Raw genomic sequence first — 17951 nt, forward strand, 5'->3', positions numbered from 1 at the left:
TTAATTTTGCAATCAACGGAAATACATCAGTCAGGTATCGTTGTTCGAAGATCACAAGCTAGGCATCAAGCCAAATAGGACAACTACTAAGCAAAGGAGACTGAAAGGGGGTAGCGGGTTGGTGCATCGCCAGGAAACCCACTGCATGACAACCCTGAAACGGACTATCAGCTGTGGGGCGAAAACCTGACGACACTATAACCACCACACGACACAGACGGAACTGTCTAGAGGATAAAACTCCAGCGGACAGAACCAACAACACCAAAAGACCGTTCCAGCGGGCATCAGACCCCAGTGGATATAGGACCTAAGCTACAGCGAGCACTGAGCAGACTAGCCAATCTGAATACCATCCCCATCTCCCAGGAGTCGCCTGCCATGCGTATATGGCCTGTCCGCCAGGGCAGCCGCCACCTGAGCAAGTCTCTTCACACCAGCCTGAAATCTTGTCTTGTCATCCTCCTTCAGCAACCCTGCCCAATATAACATAAAAGAAGAAGCGGTGAAGACAGCCTCCAAAGGAGTGCGAGCATTATAATTGTCAAAAGTAGTTTTGTTACGAAGACACCACACCCCCCAGCACACGGCTGCAATAATCATCATATAAAATCTCTTTCCACTTGGAAAGAATTTATACAACCAAGCTAAACTTTGCCAAATAGATCCGGGGGCACAAGAGGCTCCTGCTGTCAACCCCAATACGCCCCAAACCGTACGGGCGAGAGGACAGGTAAAAAAGAGGTGATTAGCAGCTTCCACATTTGTGCAGAAGGAGCACACGGGGTTTCCTGGCCAATTTCTATGCCGCATGTTATCGCGCGTAGGCACGGCATTTTGAAACAGTTGCCATAGGAAAAAAAATTATTTTCAAGGGGATCGCAGCTTTCCATATCATTTTATAACTAGGTCCAGATAAATCTCTTTCCCGCCACTCATAGACCGATTTAGTAGTAAATTTGCCCCTACTATTCAGAGACCAGGAGATAGTATCTGAGTTTTCATTCATAACCTTCTTCTTAGCCTCGCACACCACCCAGGACCATTGTTCCTCTAATTCACCAAACAGTCTACGTCTAAAAGCAAGCTCGTAGTTATTGGCCACGAAGGATGCAATGGTGTACTCTTGGTTTTGACAGATGTCGTATAGGACAGGGAACTGATCCCGCAGTATGCAGTTATCAATCCACGTGTCATGCCAAAACCTGGCCAAATTTCCTTTATTAATGTTGACGTTCCTCCCAGCCATATAAACCTCTTTGACCTTCATGATAGATTTCCAGCAAGGGGAGTCAGAAAAACGACTGCGAATATTCGCAACGGTTTTATTTCTGAAATACTTCGCTCGAACAATACGTTGCCATAATCCATCACCAGTTTCTAACTTCCACCACCATTTCACAAGGAGACTAATGTTCTGCCTGTGAATACCTTTCAAACCCAGGCCACCGATTCTTTTAGACCAACAAACCCTAGTCCATTTGACCATATGATAAGCTCGCTTCTTATTCTTTTTCCTCCAAAAGAAACGTCTGCGGTGTTTATTAATTTTTTCAACAAAGGTTTTGTTGAAAAGTAACATGGACATCAGATACGATGGAATACCATCCAAACTAGAACCTAGCAGAGTAAGCCTAGCTCCAGATGAAGCTGCATATGCTACCCACGCATCCAGTTTTTTGATCAATTTACCATCCAGGAAGTCCAACTCAATATTTTTAAGAGTGGAATATGTAACTGACATTCCCAAGTATCTCATGGGTAAGGTACCCACTCGACAGCCAAACATCTCTGCATAGATCCTGTCCGTTTCATTATCTCCTCCGATAACAAATACTTCACTTTTATCATAGTTGATTTTCAACCCTGACATGAGCTCAAAGAGATAAAGCACCAGCTTAATATTGACAGCTTTTTCAATATCATGTTCAAAACACAAGACAGTATCGTCAGCGTATTGTAGGATGCCCACCCCTTCCTCGATCAGTCCAGAAGCCAGCCCTTTGATGAGATTATTTTTCTGAGCTGCAATAACCATTTTAGTCAAGCAATCTGCTGCAAGATTGAACAGGAACGGAGAGTGTGGGTCGCCTTGTCGCACCCCTTTAGCACTCTGAATATAAGGACCTATCTTGTCATTAATCTTGACACTAACCGTGCCATTCCTTAGGATTTGCGACACCCATCCACACCACTTTGCGTTAAAGCCACGTTTAACATGACAATCAAGTAGGAATTCCCAATTCACTTTGTCATAGGCTTTCTCAAAATCGATCTTAAAGATCACTCCCACTTCTTTTTTCACATGAGTATAATGCATCACCTCATGCAAGGATAGTATTCCGTCCACAATATGTCTCCCCTTAATAAATGCATTCTGTTGAATACTAAACAATTTATTAGCAAACTTCGCGGCCCTAAGATCCATGGCTTTAGTGATCAGTTTATAGGGACACCGCAGCAAACAAATGGGTCTATATTGTTGGATTGTTTTAGCATCAGCTGATTTAGGCAGCAGCGTGATGACCCCATAATTCAAGCGTTGAACATCCAAGTTGCCCTCGTAAAACCATTCAAAAAGATTAAACAGTTCAGGGCTCACAACGTCCCAACAATGTTGATAGAACTCCACCGGTATGTTGTCCGGTCCAGGAGCGCGGTTAGGTTTCATCTCAAACAACGCAGTTTTAATTTCCTCAAGTGAAAGAGGACGTGTCAGATACTCATTATCTTCAGGCGTGATGTTTTCATCCTGGGACCAAAGGGAGGCATCAATCCTACAAGTATTACCAGGGGCCGGTCCAAATAGGTCTCTATAATACTCAGTAGCATGGGACAGTAGATTTTTAGTCCCTTCTACAATCACCCCCCCCCACACACACACTCCAGCGAGATCATAGAATGTTTTCTACGTCGCCCATTAGCCACTTTATGAAAAAAGTCTGTGTTATTATCACCTTTCAGGAGCCATCTCCCATTAGAAAACTGATGCCAATGGGTCTCTTCCTCAACATACATGTTATTAAGTTCTACTAGTATGTCCAACTTCCTAGTGTAAGCCTCCCCACAAAGATCATTCTCTTCCTCAAGTTTTTCTAGCTCTTGTAGCTCGAGCTTAATAAGATTTTTCCTGATCTTATTCTGACCAAATATATTGGAACCCCAACCTTTGAAAAATTTCTTAACTCTCTTCAGCTTGATGTTTAATACATCAATGGGATCATTAGTATAAACAGGTTGGGACCAGATTTCAGCCACCGGAGGGAGAAATTCTGGGTTATTCAACCAGGCATTATCAAACTTAAAGCATCTATTTCCAGGGGTTCTAGAAGAAACAAACCCCCATCTAGAAGCAAGGGGTTGTGATCGGATATCTCTTTAACCATTTTATGTACTGATACCAAAGGAAAAAGGTCCTCCCAGTCCGAGGACATTAGGACCCTATCCAACTTTTCCAAAGTAGGGTGCTCTTGCTTGTTCGACCATGTGTAAAGACCTCCTGACATGATAATCTCTCTTAACCCCAGTAAATGAATAACAGAGTTGAAAACATCAGAGAAATGGGACAGTGGGGTTTTCTTGTTTTTCTCCCCACTATGACGCAAAATATTAAAATCCCCTCCCACCATGTAAGGAATAACAATCCTATGACACATAGAAGATAACTCTGCTATAAATTCAGGTTTACTTTCATCTTGTGCGGCCCCATAGGCCACCAGCAAGGCCCAGTTACAATTCTTACTCTTATCCACCAAATTAACCTGCAAAATAAATTTCCCATGAATCACCTCAAGGATGTCAAACTTGGTTTTATTAACCCCACAAAGGATGCCTCCAGATTTCCCCCTAGAAGGATTCCACTCCCAATAGAATTTTTGTTGTGGGTCCAATTTTCTAAAGAACGAAAGGGAATAGTTACTTTTCATAGTTTCTTGTAATCCAAGGAAATCCACCTCATTGGCATTAATCATGTCAGTGAGACAGGTAGACATGCCCTTCTTACCTGCCCCCCTACAGTTTCAAAAGATGCCAATCATTTATAACGACTAGGTTTCTCTCTAGCCCTGGTAGGTCTGCCAGGATGCATAGCAGCCCTACCCTCCTCCTCTTTTTTCTGATTTCTAGTCATGGGTCTAACAGAATCTTTATGTGGAGAAAAGACCACTGTTCGCCTTCGCTGGTTTTTTCTCTTTTTTTGTTTAGATTGGACAAGGATAAAAGGTTCATCCTCTTCTCCCTTATCTGATTCCTCCCAAGTTAAAGACAAGGGAATACTGTTACCCAGGCCATCCCTAATAGCTATATTGGAATGAGCTTTTTCATTTTTCTTATCAAGAAGTAAATTCCTAGATATTTCTAGTTCACGAATAACATCAACAATATCAAATTTGTCATCAGGAATTTGCACTCCCATGAGAGATGCACGCAGCACGATCTCAGTATCAGATAAGACAGAGAATTGATTTTTTGTGTCAACCATGTTTTTACCTTCAAGATCTCGTTTCTTCCTCCTGTTAGCGGCCCTGTCTTCCACGTTTTCCAGCTTCTCAAACTGTCTGCGTGAAGACAACTTTTCAGGCGCCACCACATCATGCAGAAGAGACCCAGATGGTGATTCAACAGTGTACACACTGCAGTTCTCTCCCCCCTCGGTCGAATCTTCTTCAAGAGGAACAATATGGGGTAAAGAAGGCCAGATCACATAATCTGACAAAGGAGGAAACACAGCCCCATGAGAGTTATCATAATGTTGAAGAAACATGGGGGAAGGAGGAATAGGAGTTTGGATGATTTCCCAAGCACCCTTTTTAGCATTGGTAACAGGAACATCCTCATTATCACATCCCATCCCATCCTCCATGCTATCAGAAGACATGTTCATTGGAGAATCATAATATGGCACTTTTTCTTTGTCATGTTCTCTGGCCATGGACTCAATAAGTAGTTCAGTATGATTCCCTTCGTCACTATCCTCTTCTTCTTCATTCCCAGTTACCACAGTCAGCCTCTGCGAGCTTTTTTCATAATTTTGTGAGGAATAGTTCCCAACCATAGATGCATTGGTGTCCCCTGGTTCCGCAGAGGAAGCAGGGTATGAGTCCACCCTAGCTTTTTTCGACGAGGGAGATGCACTGCTATCAACAGTAACAGTAGCCTGATTCTATTCCTCCCCAACCAATACCACTTTCTCAACTTCATAGAAGAAGTCATAAAATTGCTCGCCCAACATCCCTTCAGCAGATGGAGGAATTTTTTTAACCTCTCGACACCCAAGCAATATCCTGGCATATTCAGGTTTATGAATAGTTGCCTCATCGACTTCCAGAGTTATACCAACCAACCCACCAGCATATGCAACATGTTCAAAGCATCTTTTTTCTAATGGTATGTTTCTCACTCGCACCCAAGCTTTTTCCATGCTCCCCTTAGCCCCCACAGAAGCAGACCATGGAGTAATGCAAACAATGACCAAACCATCTTTCAAAGGGAGACGTTTACCGTAACAACATGCTCTCTCAACTTCACTGGCATTAGGAAACCGCATGACAAACTGAGTCGGGCTAATGGAACGAGCAGTGCAACGCCATTTTTTCTTGCCAGGTTTGCGGGCAAAAATGCAATTAAACTCATGCTCGATCTCTTTCACAGTAGCAGCCCCCTCTATGATAGTGATGACTACAGTATTAGTTTTCTCATAGTTCTGTTTAGATGCACACAAATCAGGGATATAGAAGAAACCCTGGCCAGGGGACTGGAACCCACACAGCAAAGGAACACACTCCCACGGCCTCAGAAATTGACACAATTGAACCATATGACCAAGTTTATTGCATTTCTTGCAACGAATGGTAGGGCAACGTGGAGCGAAATGACCTGGATTGTTGCAGTTGAGGCATCGCTCCTCGGAGCTCTTGGCAGCCGGAGTTGTGGTCGGATCTGCGGCAGGGAGTGGTGCCGCAGCCTTGGACGTCGCCGTCTTCTCCCACTCCTTGGCTCCTCCTCCCCACGTCTGCGCCGCCGCCTCCCACTTGTCTCCACCCCCTCCTCCAGTAGATCTCGAGCTCCCAGCTGCGGTCAGCGACGGATCTGGCCGCTGCCACACCATATGACGCGCCTGGGTGGGCGGCGGCAGCTTGCGTCCTCCTCCAAACCCTCCACGGCCAGGAAAGTCGCGCCGGCCACCAAATCTCCCCCCGCCTTGATCTCCCATCGTCTTGAGCGGGTCACCGCGGATCTTCAAGCCCCCGGCGATCTGCGCAAAGGAGCGGTCGTCGCCGCCGACCTTGCCGCGCCACCAGCCGAAGGAGTCGCACGGCGGAGGCGGAAGGGGGGAGGAAACCCTAGCTCTCTCCCACAGGTGCCTGAAGAGATGGGCGAGATGCGAATCAGATCTGGTCGAAGTGGTGGTAGGTGGGGAATCGGAAGTGATCCCCTCCCCTCGGCTGCCGATAAATATCTCCTCGCCATGGCCCCAAGTGGGTCCCTCATGGCGGTGAGGCGGCCATGGATCTGATCCAGCAGCTCTCCCGTCGCCAGATGTCTCGCATCCAGCCGCTGCATGTCGCTCCTCCTCCCCGCGTTGCATGCAGGGTCCCGCATGCAGCGAGGTCATGCATGGCGGTGCGATCAGCCGGTCAACCCTAGCCAGATGACACGGGAACGAGATCACCTGGCCGATCTCGATGCGCTCTCTCTCTCGCATGTACCGCGCGTCGACCGTCACGCATCGCTTGTCAATCAGCACCATCCGAAGCGCGCCGTGTCGGAGGTGGATCTCGCCGTCGTCGGCGGTGAGCGTGCGTGCCGTGACGAGGTCGGGGACGAACGTAGCGTGCCAGCGGGTCGTCATTCCCTCTCCCCCCTCTGTATCCCCCGCAGTCGCCTTTTGGATTTCGAGTCTAGCTAAGCTAGCGCTGTGAGCTGCAGAGCTATAGATAAAGTTGTGAACTGGTAGAGTCCTTCATCATACCCTACGGCCTACGCTACACATACTCACACACAGTACAGCAAGATCTCCCGGAGCGATCTTCTGGAGTTCCCCGAGCCGGCGTGGGAGATCGAGAACGAATTAATAAAGATAGATAACGGAGGGTCAAATCACGGCAGTGCTGTAATGAGAAGGTGACGACAGCTGAAAAATGGAGGCGTACCAAGAGATCATAAGCTTGTCCTTCACGTTACACGCTGATGCCGCTGCATGTCAGATACAGTTACAGTACTCCTACGTTACGTGCCCCGAGTTACGGGCCATAGCTTTTGCGCTTTAACTACTACTGCAGTTCCGGACAACCATACGTGAGAATTACTGGCTCCGAATAGACAGCACGACATGCATGATTACCGAACATCTGTCCGAACCAACCGCGTACATACACACAGTCAGTTTCTTACACAAGGCAAAAAAGAAAGAGATGGCTGGATGGACCTCAGGGCGCCAGAGACGTCAGAAAGATACTCCCAGTTTTTAAGATGGAGCCTCGGAACTTTAACCAGTCTCAGTTATCACTTGTCACAATACTCTACGTGAGCGTGGTACAATTTCACACACACACACACACACAAAGAGAACTGAACAAAAACCTATGCTATCTTTGACAGGATTTGATCGTTGGTATTAAGACTAGATGCGACGTCGATGCAAATTGTTGCCACTAGCCGTGTACAACTAGTTCAAAGCGTAGTGCCGTAGTGGTGCGCGCACATGTGATGTGAGGAACCCCAACCCAAAGGTGCCCATATCCTATCATGCAGCGAGCAAAGCTTTTTATGCGGTCTCCGTCCCCTGTCATGCACGTACACTGATCACCGGGGAGCGTGAGGGTCCCACGAGCCATGCCTGCCTCCCTCCCTCCCTCCATCGCCACAGTCATCGACCGATCATTACGGCCTCCTCTTCCTCCTGTACGCCAACGCCCGTACAACGTGCTCACACGTGGGGTCTTGTTCGGCATGCATATGAACACACACACGCAATGACAAGGACACGGACCCCATGTCCCTGCCCCCTCTGGGAGGTCGTGTCATGGGCTCGACGGGAAACTCGGGCGCCTTCTGCTTCCCATGCTTCATCTCCCTCTCTCAGTGATCTTGGTCCTAGCTAGGAGTAGATCTTTTGGCCTGGCTGCCCCATTGAAGCAAAAGATCACGTCGCAGTGCCTACACATCCATTCACGAGATGGAGTCCCAAACCAAACGTGTGCTCGCGCCAGTGTCTGCTCTCTCTCCTTCCTCTGCCGCGCAAGACAAATGGCGCGATGGCCCGGCACTGGGGGATGCACTGGGGGCGAGAGTGAGAGCAGAAAGCAAACAGTGCTCGCGCGCCCTGTGATCGACACGGACCGAGCGCGGCAGGCACAGCGCAGCGCGCGCACGGTGGCGCGGCCTGGTGCCGCTGGTCGTCGTGGCCGGTCTCCGAGGCCGCGCGGAGCTGATGAGACGCTCAATCAGGGAAGTTTTTTCTGCGCACCGCATCCATGCATGGCCTACATGCATGCATGCAGTGTTATATATACGGCCGGGTCGGACATTTACGCTGTGAAGGCGAGATGTCATCCGTGATCGCCTGACAGGACGAAGCTAGGAACTCCTATATACGTAGGCTGAAAGTGACAGTCACGACGAAACAGGGCCGTCCGTGCTTGGCTCCCCTTCCCTCGAGCCGGTTCAATTTCAATGAAAAATTATTAAAGCTTCCATGCACGGTGCATGAGTTGATCCACGCATGCATGCATGCATGCATGCACGCACCTGGGGTCCTTGGCACAGGCCCGTCCGTGCTTTGCTTGGCGCGGTGAGAATAACTCCAGGGCAGGAGAGGGCACCGTACGTCATAATGGCCCGGCCCAGTACGTACCACGAAAACGGGGAACTTATGATGATGGCATGGCTCTGCGGCTGCGCCCATCGATCGACCACGAGCTAGCCGAGCTTGACTACACCGGTACGAACGAGCTAGGCTCGAGATGCTTGAGGCCCTGACGCCATGCACGAAAGCTCCAACAGTGCACCGTCCACGTGCCACGGCACTGTTGCACCACTGTGCCCGATGCCGTAGGGGATCATCGATCGCCTGTTTTACTCCAAGTAGCCATAGCCCGGGTAGCCATGGGAAGCATGCCGAGCTCCGTAGCTCTCGATGGGTGGTGCCTGCCAGTGCCCGGGCCTGGCCTGCAGGCGCGGCTACATTGGCACTACAGGAAAGGCTACAGTAACAACAAAAGCTCACCCACGGAGGACTGGTTCCTTTCACCCAGTCCAGTACTGGTACTCGCCGTTCGTACCGCTAGCTGGTGGCGATGGGTGGATGTGACGTTAAATGGAAACAGCAGCCACGTCACCTCCGCGTAGCCCTAGGCCTGCATGGGCGTATCTAACCCGGCTGGATTTAATCCTCTTCTCACCGTATATCTCGCGTACGTACTGAGCTCGTAGCTGTAGCATCCAGGGCTGATTCCAGGCCCTAGCGCTAGCGGCTTATCTATCTACTACGCCCGGAGAGACGAGAGATGAGATGATGCATGCGCCGTATGGTGATTTGACACGTGCCGCATCCCCTCACTGACAATCCGGCGACGTGACGACCGTAGCGCCCCCCGTATCCCGGGGAATCTACGTAACAATCCCCCCCACCTGCTACTGTGCGTGTGGTACGATACGATAGCCGGAGAGAGAGAGAGAGAGATGGAGAGAGGGAGGGGACGACGGGACGGGCCGAGGGCCCCGGGTGTCGGCGTCGGGGGCCGATGCGGCCTCGTGACGGAGATGGGCCGCGGGCCATGGCTTTGCTATGTTACGTCGCGTCGATGAGGGGGGTGGGGAGGGGGGCCTGCGCCGGGGATGTTTTGTTTACTAGCGGGTGCAATTATTAATGGTCGCCGCACCACGGCACGCGCCGGCCAATGGGGAGCCCCGGCTCTAGGGCAGCGTTAATGGCGGGTCGTACAGTACGTATGATTTGTCGATCTAATCTTGGCTCGGGAGGAGTATCGATTTGATCCGCGCTACTGCTGGTGTCAACAGGATCGTACCGCCGAGATTTTTTTCCTTTATTTTTTCAAAAGGCAAAGCTCCCTGCCTCTATCGTAGATCCAAATGAAGTACAGCCAATAATGTCTACTCCAGTCTGGAACCCATGAAGTTTTTATTCTGATCAGCAGGAATTGGAGGCGTTTTTGGTGCTCTTATGGTTGCAGAATGCGACCGTTTCATTTTGTGCAAATTTCATGTAGAACACATCATAGTTTGGACCTCCGGTCCAGGAGCCTACGACGTACGTGCCCATCGAGTGATGTTGGCATGGTTGGAGCCACGAGCAATCCACAATTTCATGAGAAACCATTTGTTCGCTACAGTGTGTGTGCGCGCGAGCGCGTTCGAAGAGGAAAATGCGTTGGCATGAGATCATGATCTCTGTAGACTAAACTGCTTCAGTTTTGGACCAGTGATCATCCTCGGTGTTTGCGAAGTCATCTGTTCAGGTTTTGGTCCCGTCACGTTTGGATTGCACTATTGTGTGTCAGCCTCCACATGCGGGCTCTAGTGCTATGCACCACTCCATGTTTTGCTGTCGTTGCAGTTTCAAACACGGACCGTCTGCCATGGATTCGGTTTGGTCATGTGATGTTGAAGACCACAGTGGATCGTTTGATTTGGTCATCTTTTGCAACTGATTTGATCATTTGTTTAGCCACAAGCTTTACCAAAATACGCCAAAAGTTACATGAAATCGTCGTAACAGGCCTACATCTTATCCTCTACAAAAGACTTTTTCCAGCTAAACGTGCTTGACAAAATGTACAAAAGAAGGTTAAATAGTAGTTATTTTTTTAATCTTCTTGACTTTTATTGTTTCCTGTGTACCAAGTACTATATGACTTGAGATGTGTGAGAGCATGGTTTGCTCCAAGTACTATTATTGCTATGTTAAGTATTGAGACCTACTTCAAAATGCTTGGTTACATGCGATGTTGCTTAAGTTGCTTACGTGATGTCATCATCATTATATCATTGTTGTGGTCTCCTTGCTTACTACTCCTTTTATTTCTTTTTACTCTGCATATAAGATTTGTTTGATGTCAAACTATGCAAAGTTTGACTGAATTTATATTAAAAAGTATCAACAGCTATAATACAAAAGTTATATAGTATGTAAACTTATTTCATGATGCATCTAATGGTATTAATTTTGTATTATGGATGTTGATAGTTTTTCCTGTAAAGTTGATCAAACTTTAAGAAGTTTGACTTCAAAAAAAAATTATATGCAGACTAAAAATAAACGGAGGGAGTATCTATGTAAGCATGAATTCTCAATTGTATGCCATGTCACACACTCCACCATGTGACATCAAGCTACATGATTATCATGTTTTTTTCTCACTTTGATGTGCAAAGATGCCTTACATGTTACATTCAATCACATTTTGTTACACCCCACTTTGGTTGAGGATTCAGGAGAGGCTTCTTTACATTGTAGATGTGCATCATGCTTCAGTGAGAATGATGCACAAACTTAGAGGGGGCCTTAAATGATCGGGATTGACCTAGAGGGGAGTGAATATGCACAATTACAAATTTAAACCGATCATTATCAATTTTAGGCAATACAGACAATAAAGATGGTTAGGCATAACACCAATTTCATATAATTGCCTTACCAGATTAGTGATGTCATCTCCTATCCAATCCCAAGCAGCCAAGTAGAAGGCCATATTTAATCCATCTGGCCTTGTAGACGCATTAGCCTTCATTTCCTTCAATATGCTCCAGATTTCCTGCTTGTCAGGGATGCTATTGGTGTAGTCTCCTTGATCATTACTCCTTAGTGTAGCTATATACGACCTTCCATGATCTTTATTGTTAGACTGAAAAATATTTTGAAAATAATCAACAAAGGTATGAGCTATCTTGTCAGGGTTAAAATGAGTAATGTTATTCTCAGTGAGTTTAGTCAAGTTTTCCTCAAACCTGCACACAAGAGCGGCTTCTAGCTTGTGATCCTGTTCATGTGAAGGTTTCATCTGAATATTTTTGATTTGTTCTTCCAGAAAACTGAGCTCCTAGTTTAAAGGTCTCTTAATACAAATATTGTGTTAATTCCTAAGAAGATTGTATGCATCACACCTGCCGATTTCAGGCCCATAAGCTTATGTAATGTTGCATATAAAATCATTGCTAAATCTCTGGCTAACAGACTCAAACTCTATCTCCCTGACTATATCCATCCTTCTCAACAAGCATTTATTGAAGGGAGAAGAATTAGTAACAACATTATAATTGCTCAAGAAATTACTCATTCTTTTGCTCTAAGATCTTGCTAAAGCTTTTGACCGTCTTAATGGGATTTCATTGTCTCATCTTTAACACGTAAAGGTCTACATGGCCATTTTACCAATCTCATATATGCTTGCATTTCAACACCGGTGCTCTCTGTTATTATAAACAACCAACAATATGCTTGTTTTAGGAGCACCAGAGGTATAAGTCAAGGATGTCCTCTCTCCCCACATCTTTTTGTCCTGGCCATTAATGAGTTGTCTGTCTCCTTACAGGAAGCAATGAGGGAAAACAACTATCAGGTATCTCTCTTGGTCCAAATTGTCCGTCTATCCACTCTCTCATGTTTGCTGATGATCTTTTAGTTTATGGGCAAGCTACTACTCAAGAAGCTAATTCTATGCGCCAACTGATTCAAACCTTTTGTACAAATTCTGGCCAAATTCCAAATTGGACCAAATTTAGTATTATTTTTAATAGGGGTGTAGACACCAACATGCAACAAGCTATAATGAACATTTTTCATGTTCCTTGCATTGACAATAACTTCACTCATTTGGGACACCCATCCTTCCAGCCAAAGACAGATCCTCTGCCTATAACTTTGTGATAGACAAATTCAAAGCCAAGCTTCCAACCTACAAAGCCAATAAGCTCTCTCATGCTGGTAGGTTGACTCTCATAAACTCTGTCTTTGCTTCCATCCCCATTTATTACATGTACAATATTCTCTTCCCCAAGAAATTCTTGGCCAAGCTTACTTCAATTATAAGAAATTTTTGGTGGAATGGAGTTAGAGAGGAAACCAATGCTAAATCGCTTTGCCTTAGATCCTGGAAGGACATCTGCTCCCCAAAAAAGAAGGAGGTCTAGGTATCAAAAATTTGCAAGCCACCAATAGAAGTCTAATCCTCGCGGCTGCTTGGAGAATTGCAGAAAACCAAACACCTATCTTTCCAAGGTCTTGCAATCCAAATACTTTCTGGATTCCTCTCTTTGGATGGCCAATCGTAATATTCCAAAATCTGCCTTTTGGGATTCCATTCTAAAAGTCAGGCCGATTCTTATCAAAAACTCCTTTTCTAGATTACAACAGGCAACATATCTCTCTGGAGTAGTCCTTGGTATAGTTCTTGGAAAACTATTTATGATCATCTTATCATCCAAAGTCATGAATTTGTTTAGCCTGCTCTAGTAAAAAATCTTTGGCTTCCAAACCAGAAAAGGTGGAATGATGATCTCATTGATACTTTGTTTACATATGAAACAGCTAACATTATCAAACAGGTTCCAATCATTCAGGATGATAATGAGGATCTCTTATGCTGGAAACTCACGCCCACAGGAAAATTTACTACAAAAAGCGCATATACAGCTTGTTTACAGGTCATGCAAGAGGAGGGAGAACCGTAGCCTAGAACACTAAGCAATAACATAAAGGAACTTCTAAGACAGGTATGGAAAGATAAGACCATTGCTCCCAGAATTCAAACATTTGCATGGAGGCTTATCAGGAGAGCTCTACCTACTTGAAAAAGAGCAGGTAAGTATTCCAAACATATTAGAAAACTCTGTGCTAGGTGTGATATGCAAGAAGATGATATACACATTTTCTTTACTTGCCCTTTTGCTAGAGTAGCATGGTTCACTGGACCTTGGCATATGAGATCTGATTTGCTTGTCCAAAACTCAGATTCTTTAGTTAATATTATATCAAACCTAGTTAATTCTAACCATCCACAAGCTACTTTAAGCAACATATTCTCCTTTATGTGGTGTATTAGGAAATCTAGAAATGATAATCTTTTTCAAAGGAAAGATGCTTCTCCTCTACAAATTTTTTATGCAGCCCATGCTATCACAGAAAGCTTGTCCTTGGAAGTACAATCCAAAATGCCGGGTAAAATAGATCATGACAAACTCGAACAAAGTAAACATGATGAACAAAAGTTGGAACAAGGATGTACTATTGACTTCACAAAGCTCTCAACACTAATTAAAGTGTTCACAGATGCGGAATGGAATGTACAAGACCAATCAAGCAATACAGGAAGAGGCAGAGCAGGTATTGGAATCTTTATGCAGGTGGAACAGGCTAAAAAAAGAATGAAGGTTAGGATTGCGGCGATAACCAAGCAAGCTCGATCACCAATTCATGCAGAGGCACTTGTAATCAATCTAGCAGCAATTATTCTACACAAGTTAAATATTCAGGAAGCGGCTATATTAACTGATAATCTCACACCAGCGAAGGCTGCAGCAGCAAGAATGCCAAGCTCACAACCAGGCCATTGGCAAATTAGAAGTATCCTAGCAGAATTTTGTGCCTCAACGGTCTCCAAGAAAATTCAGATTTGTCATATTAACAAAGCCTATAACGTGGAAGCTCACCAAGCAGCTCAAATAGCCTGCAATCAAGGAATTCATCCAAATCAGAATGCTATGATGTACTGCACTAATGATAGTCACCAGGACTGGCATAATATCCTGCATCAGATTAGCTTAGATGTTCTTTACCAGGGATATGCCATCACTCATGTAAACTGCAGTTAAATGAATGGAAGGCGCCATGGGCGCCATTGTGTTGTTCCAAAAAAAGATGAGCCTTAATAATTGCTACAATGACATAAACAATGCAATAAAATGTGTTCAACAAGTTATAGTGAATACAAGACTAAGTGACCACAGTAAACCACAAGTAGGGAGCTAGGGATAGAGATAACCATAGACACAAAGATGAGGATGTATCCTGATGTTCACTTTCTTCGAGGAAGCTAGTCACCTTGGGTGGTGTCGGTGTTATCCTAAACGCACACCAACACCACGAAGGCTAACCATATTGTCCTTAAAATATCACAACGAATGTGGTTCTCAACCACTACTGGTAGACCTTGAGACAACCTTCAAACCTTAACAAACTTTCAAGGGGTAAATCACAGGTTGATTCCTCACTGAAGACTCCTACCGCCTAGGAGTCTTCAACCTCCAAGAGTAACAAGATCAGGGAGAAGTGCTCAAGACTTTCTCAAATCATAAATTGCTTTGGACAAAAGAGAAAGGATGAGTGGATCTATTCTCGGATGAAATCTCTCTCTGAAGAACTTTCACAAATATCCTTGGATTCATCAATTTGGTGTGTGGAGAAGGTCATGGAACTTTTATCAGATCTAGGATTCTTCTTTATTTGTTGGTCACCCCCTCCACGCAGTGCTGGAAGCGTATTACTCTTAGAAAGGATGTTGGAGTACCCACTTTCCTGGGTTGCTCGAGGACGAAGCCTCCTGACCGTCCGTTGCTAGGTGGCTTGCGTTGGGAGCCTCTTGGGGGTGTTCCGAGCTATCCGATCTGCCCGGATGGGTCAGACCCGGGCGACTCGGCTGGGAGGTCCATGACGGGTGGACCGCCCAGCACGTCCGGTCCACCCATCATTGGGCGGCTTCTTGCGCGCCCCGCCAGCTCGCGAGGGCCTGACCGGGCCCGCCTGCCAGCGTCTTCACCCCGGCGGCCCGTTCGGTCGTTACAGTCGGGTCGTGCGGTGCGCCTGCCTGCATCTCGCCCAATCCCATCGCGGCTATGAAGGCGACCCATTTTGGTGGTGCATGGCGGGTGGACCACGGGCTTGTCCCGGGCAATCGCAGGTCGGCTGGACCCGGATGTCGATCGCGTTTAGCACTATCCGGCTAGGTCCGCCGTCACATGCCATTCTTGGTCGCGTTCATGTGAGAACTCTCGCCGGTTCCCCATGCGTGACCGACAGGGCGGGTCCGACTGTTAGCATCTGCTACTTCTTGAGCTTGCGTTGGTTTTTCCCTTGAAGAAGAAATGGTGATGCAGCAAATTAGAGATAAGTATTTCCCTCAGTTAAGAACCAAGGTATCAATCCAGTAGGAGGAATACACAAGTCTCCAATAATTGCACCTGTACAAACAAACAACTACTTGCACCCAACGCGATAAAGGGGTTGTCAATCCGTTCATGGTTACTTGCGAGGATGAGATATGATAGTGATGGATATAAAAGATAAATAGAAGTGCGAAATAAAATAAAAGTAAATAAATTGCAGCAAGGTATTTTTGTGTTTTTGATTTTGTAGATCTGAAAATAATATGATAAAATATAGACCCGGGGGCCATAGTTTTCACTAGAGGCTTCTCTTTTGAAAGGAAGCATACGGTGGGTCAACAAATTACTGTTGAGCAATTGATAGAAAAGCGCATAGTTATGACGATATCGAAGGCAATGATCATGTATATAGGCATCACGTCCGAGACAAGTAGACCGGCTCCTGCCTGCATCTACTACTATTACTCCACACATCGACCGCTATCCAGCATGCATCTAGTGTATTAAGTTGACAAGAACGGACTAACGCCTTAAGCAAGATGAGATAATGTAGAGGGATAGATCCAATCAATATGAACAAACTCCATCTTTTTATCCTTAATGGAAACAATACAAATATGTGTCATGTCCCCTTCTGTCACCGGGATTGAGCACCACAGTATTGAACCATTACAAAGCACCTCTCCCATTGCAAGAAAAATCAATCTAGTCGGCCAAACCAAATCAATAGATCGGAGAGAAATACAAAGCTATATAAATCATGCATAAAAGACTTCAGAGCATACTCAAATAATATTCATAGATAATGTGATCATAAACCCACAATTCATCGGATCTTAACAAACACACCGCAAAAGAAGATTACATCGAATAGATCTCCAAGAACATCGAGGAGAACATTGTATTGAAGATCAAAGAGAGAGAAGAAGCCATCTAGCTACTAGCTATGGACCAGTAGGTCTGTGGTAAACTACTCACACATCATCGGAAGGGCAGCAAAGTTGATGTAGACGCACTCCATGATCGAATCCCCCTCCGGCAGAGCACCGGAAAAGGTCCCCAGATGGGATCTCACGAAGACAGAAACTTGCGGTGGCGGAAAAGCATTTTTGGTGTGCCCTCTGGTATACGGGGAATATTTGGGTATTTATAGAAGAAAGATTAGTTGGAAGTGCCACGAGGGGCCCACAAGCTTGGGGGTGTCGGGGTTATGATACTGACAATGAGTACTAGGGGTACCAATAAGGGGCATGATACGTCCATTTTGCATCATGCTTTTATATCGATATTTATTGCATTATGGGCTGTTATTACACATTATGTCACAATACTTATGCCTATTCTCTCTTATTTTACAAGGTTTACATAAGGAGGGAGAATGCCGGCAGCTGGAATTCTAGGCTAGAAAAGGAGCAAATATTAGAGACCTATTCTGCACAACTCCAAAAGTCCTGAAACTCCACGAAAGTTATTTTTGGAAATAATAAAAAATATTGAGCGGAAGAAGTACGTCAGAGGGGGCCCCACCTGGCCACGAGGGTGGGGGCGCGCCCTACCCCCCTGGGCGCGCCCCCTGCCTCGTGGGCCCCCTATTGGCCTTCCGGTGTCCATCTTCTGGTATATGAAGTCTTTCGTCCGAAGAAAAATCATAACCAAGCTTTCGGGACGAGACTCCACCGCCACGAGGCAGAACCTTGGCGGAACCAATCTAGGGCTCCGGCAGAGCTGTTCTGCCGGGGACCCTTCCCTCCGGGAGGGGGAAATCATCGCCATCGTCATCACCAACGCTCCTCTCATCGGGAGAAGGCAATCTCCATCAACATCTTCACCAG

This window comes from Aegilops tauschii, chromosome 1 (genome assembly GCF_002575655.3).
Source record: "Aegilops tauschii subsp. strangulata cultivar AL8/78 chromosome 1, Aet v6.0, whole genome shotgun sequence".
Lineage (NCBI taxonomy): Eukaryota > Viridiplantae > Streptophyta > Magnoliopsida > Poales > Poaceae > Aegilops > Aegilops tauschii.